The sequence below is a fragment of the Mytilus californianus genome, unplaced genomic scaffold (assembly GCF_021869535.1).
Source record: "Mytilus californianus isolate M0D057914Y unplaced genomic scaffold, xbMytCali1.0.p SCAF_11, whole genome shotgun sequence".
In the NCBI taxonomy this organism is placed as follows: domain Eukaryota; kingdom Metazoa; phylum Mollusca; class Bivalvia; order Mytilida; family Mytilidae; genus Mytilus; species Mytilus californianus.
Window position 1 is genome coordinate 50,614,694 of NW_026262593.1, and position 4,966 is coordinate 50,619,659.

The window sequence follows — 4,966 nt, forward strand, 5'->3', positions numbered from 1 at the left end:
TTTCCCTGTAGGAAATGTTTTCCCCTATTTTTACTCATTGTAAACTTCTTCACTACACAAACAGTATGAACATAATGTTTACAAGACTTAATAAATGATACGAATGATATTTAAAACTTTAATAAATTTTTGACTCAAAATTACCATGACATACAAAAACAATACAGTGAGTCTGACTGTTTAGGTCAAGGTATTGTACATACTTTATATGACTTTAACTTTGATTTATAAAATATTTTTTGTAGCACAGTATTCTGTTTTCTGTTTTCTTTGTTATTGTTTCAATTGTATACATTAATAAGCAACCAATTTGAATGTCATACCATTTGTGGTGTTCTTAAGAATGCGTTCATATTTGCAAATTAAATAATAAAATAAACACTTTTCTTGTGAATTTTAATTTTCCTCTGTTTCAGCTGCTGTGTACAGTTATTCAATCCACTACGTAAAAGTTTAATGCATAAATTATTCCATTCACTAAACAGTTTCCTTCAATTCTTAGAGAAAACATTTTTGCAATTTGTTCTTCGAAGATGTTCTTCAGTATATTTGATATGAGGGAGCGATGTAAATGAGTGGATAAAGCTGGTGTTCCTTTCAACAACAAAATACTATTTTTTTCTTCATTTCTCCCTTCTTTCGACAAATATATATAATATGTTGTTGCATTTATACAATTGTGTTTTCTGCATCTATGATAGAACGCCATTTTGTTTATAGCCATTATCATGTGATTTTGATGAAATTTCCTATTTCTTTTTTGCAGGAAAGCACACATTCCATTTCACATTAATCCAATTAGCGCACCATGTAGATAGATATCAACTTTCAGTTTCCTCTTCAGTATTGACCTATTGATCATGAAAACCAAGATGTCTGATCACCTATAAATACACAAAATAAACAAATAAAATGTTATAAATGGAGAGAGAAACAGCAATAAAAAAGCTTATTTTGTCATGTTTATGAACATTTTAAGAATATTTCCTTTCTTACTTGTGAGTTCTCTTAATTCTGTGCTTTTTGTCTATGGGTTTTTATATTAGTTATTTTTGTGCATTTTATCAATATTTCGAGTTGAGGCAATTGCAACGGTTATTTTACAGTTTGTTCTTTATATGTTGAGCTGTTAAACCACTGTCCAAAGTTAAGGTAGGGTTGAGTGCTCACAAACCTGATTTTTTGTATTACATGTATTAGTTTTTATTGATTTTTAACTATAGCTGTCAGTAACTGTGAGTACTAACAGATCTTTGTGGCTTTTCGATAAAAGGAAAGGTATAAATTTCCTGCCTAGTCCGATCCAGACTGATTATTTTTTTGCAGGAAATCTACCGGTATGTCATTTGTTGTCTGGTGAAGAGTTGTCTTATTGGCAATCATGCCACATCTTCTTATTTTTATATAACCTTGCCATATTCTGATTGTGCCTGTCCCAAGTTCGGCGCCTGCAGTTTATTCTGACACTAAAATTTAGTGGTTGTTGTTGTTTCATATCTGTCATATTTATTTATTTTTAATTTGTTTTGTTATAAACTAGGCAATTAGTTCTACAGTTGGGATTATTTCAATTTTTCATCTGAGGGCCTTTTATAGCTGACTACTTTGACAATAGGGCATGGATTTTCTCATTATTGAAGGCCATCACTGGCCTATAATTGCTTTGTTAGAGCCATGATCAATAGTTTTCATATTTAATATACCACATCTTTTTATTTTTAGAATAATCATGATAATCATCTTTCAAGGGCAATAACTTTTATAAAAGTGGCCTTCTGAGTCTTATCGAGCATCACTGATGAATGTTTTGTAGACGAAACCACGTCTGCCGTAAATACAAAATTTAATCCTGGTATCTATGATGAGTTTACTTACCATTTAGGATTTGTTGACTTCTGCAAATTTGAAATTGCCTATCATTTCTGCTGTTTATAATTTCTCTGTATCTTCTATAGTTCTTGTCCTACACATAAAAAGAGTAAAAATTATTATTTAATGACATCTTGCATCAATAATTATTTTGCTGTTTAATGTATATATCAATGCGTGTTTAATAAAAAGCTGTACCTTGAGTGGTTGATAAGCTTGTTGCCCTTTTAGCTTGGGTTTATGCTTTAAATGAATTTTAATGATCAACTACATTATAGAAAAACTGTGAGCACTGCGTAACTAAAAAAAACAAAACTACAGGCCCTTAAAGCCTGTGTCGCTCACCTGACTCTATTTGGGTTTTTGAAATCATATAAAAAAGATAAAAATCATAACAGATACTTTTATAATGATTGAGGCCGTATTTGGTTTAATATTGTCCTACTTCGCTGGCGGCCATCTTGGATGATGGATCAGCTACAGAGTAACAACACTTGGTCAACACCTCATAAGGAACATTCATGCTATGTTTGGTTTCATTCCATTCAGTGGTTCTCTAAAAGAAGACATTTGTATGTATTTCCTATAGGGTCCTATCTTAAACTAAGTCCCCCGCTGCCGGCCATCTTGGATGATAGATCGGTTACAAAGTAACAACTCTTGGTCAGCACCTCATAAGGAACATTCATGCCATGTTTGATTCCATTCCATTCAGTGGTTCTCTAGAAGAAGTTCAAAATGTAAAAAGTTAACAAAGGCGACAGACGACGACGGACGACAAGTGATGAGAAAAGCTCACTTGGCCTTTCTAGCCAGGTGAACTAAAAAAGGACATGCACACAGAGTGGTATTCATTGAAACAAAACATGAAAATAATTTGGCTCCATTTAGGGATATCGCAAGTGTATATAAGTTTAAGGCCGTGATTTTTGAACAAATACAATTCTAAAACCTTCCAAAGTGTGAAAATGGACAATTTTAAACAATTTTCCAACAACTAAAATTCCATAACTCTGCATCTTATATAAAAATAAATAGGGGATGATACTCCGGCTTGCATATCATATAAAGTTATAAAGGAAGATAACTGAAGAACGGTAAAATTTATACTACTAAAATTTGAACTTGATCTGATTTTGTGGTTAAAAGTATTGCGTTAAATATGTTAAAGTTTTATAAAATTCGGTTGAGGCAAACTTAATTTAGAGGACGGAAACGAAAAATTCATCATTTTTTCCATTTGTAATGGACATAACTCTAGAACAGTAAAAGTGACACCACCAAAATTCAAACTGTTTTTTGTGGTAATAAGCATTGTGCGCAAATTTCATAACATTTGGTTGAGGCAAACTACAGTTAAAGTTAGAGAGCGGGAAACCAAAAATTCAGCAATTTTTCCATTTGTAAAGGGGCACAACTCTAGAACGGTAACACTGACACCACCAAAATTCACACTTGATCTGAGTATTGTGGTAATAAGCTTTTGTAAAAGTTTTATAACATTTGGTTGAGGAAAACTAAATTAGAGAACAAAAACCAATGACTTTTGGACAGACGGACAGACGGTCAAGGGTTGACCCACTATGGGTCATAAAAATGAAAAGGGAGTTTATGTCAATATATAAAATCAATTCACCAAAGTTTCATAAATTTTTTTAAAAATTGAAAGGGAAATTATCATGATTATGTTAATTGGCAATATTAATAAATGCATGCAATAATTTCTGAAATTTACAGTATATAAGCTTTTAACCCCACCATATTTTTGCACCTGTCCCAAGTCAGGAGCCTATATAGCATTTGTCAATTTTGTATGATTTTTAATTTTAGTTTCTTTTATATATTTCGGAGTTTAGTATGACGTCCATTATCACTGAACTAGTATACATTTTAGTTTAGGAGCCAGCTGAAGCATGGCTCAGGTTGTGGGATTCTCGCTGCATTGAAGTCACATTGGTGACCTTCGACTGTTATTTGCTCGTTGGACGGGTTGTTGTCTCTCTGACACATTCCCCATTTCTATTTTCAATTTTATTTTAAATTTTATTATAAATGTTAGGCTTCTTGTTGATTTGTTTTACATTTGTCATTTCGAGGCCTTTTATTATATTTACAGCTTTCTATATGCATAGGTGCTTGAGGACAGGATCCTGTTTTGAGCCCCCCAGTCCCTCCCCCTTATTATCATAAATCTTAGATTTTTCAATATATATCACTTATTTGTACCATATATATACAATATACCATATTTTTCTCTTAATATGCATGTTTACTATCAACGTGAATCTCAACTCCTGTCCTCAAGCACCTATGTCTATATGGTGTGAATTTTGCTCATTGTTGATGGTCGTACAGTTATCTCTAGCTCAGCGAAGCAACATCACAACTGTTTCCAAGTTTGTGAAGTCAGAGGACTATATTCATCTTTCCGACTTTTGGATCATTTGTTGATTTTTCATGAATATGTGCCATTCCAATATGAAATAGCTATATCATGTCAGGTTAGATATACTGTTCCCAGATCATGTATATATTAAAAAAACCTTTAAACTAGGATACTCATTTGGGGAACTAATGATTTCTTGGGTTTTCCCTAGTCCAAAAAGTTATGACGTCTGGCAAGGCTATTTTAATTTTTTTTCTGGGACGCCTAAATAGCCTTGCAAGACGTCATAATTATTTGGACTGTTTTCCCCACCATCGACATCGTCCTGTGGAAGAAACGAGTTTGGCGCATTAACAAAAAGATCATGTCTGTAGTGACAAGTTAGTGTGTGTGCTTACCAATATTTGAATTTTATGAGCCTTCTTTCTGAATATTTTTTTCATTTTTTGGTACAAAACTGACGTCGAGTGCTGTTGTTGTTGTGCTGTTTATTTTTTTACAAAAGCGATCAAGTAATGCGGGGGAAGGAAACTTACTTAAAAGACCAACATGAGCCGCAACTAATAGATACATAAATATTTTACTATGCAGTCAGTACCCCGATATACATGTATATACTCTTAGACTCATTTCACTGAAAAATCGTACAAGTGAAAATACTCGTTAGTCATGAACATTTTAGATCACTTCAAATTTAGATTTTATAACTTA

At 32.7% G+C, this 4,966-nt stretch overlaps 1 long non-coding RNA gene across 1 annotated transcript; it reads right to left on the reverse strand.

Moving 5' to 3' along the window:
• Positions 1–713: 713 nt before the first annotated feature.
• LOC127720997 (uncharacterized) lies at positions 714–4,762 on the reverse strand. Its single transcript, XR_007991025.1, has 3 exons — positions 4,654–4,762; positions 1,876–1,963; positions 714–884 (listed from the first exon to the last, which is right to left on the reverse strand). It is a non-coding gene; the product is annotated as an uncharacterized LOC127720997 (long non-coding RNA).
• Positions 4,763–4,966: the final 204 nt, after the last annotated feature.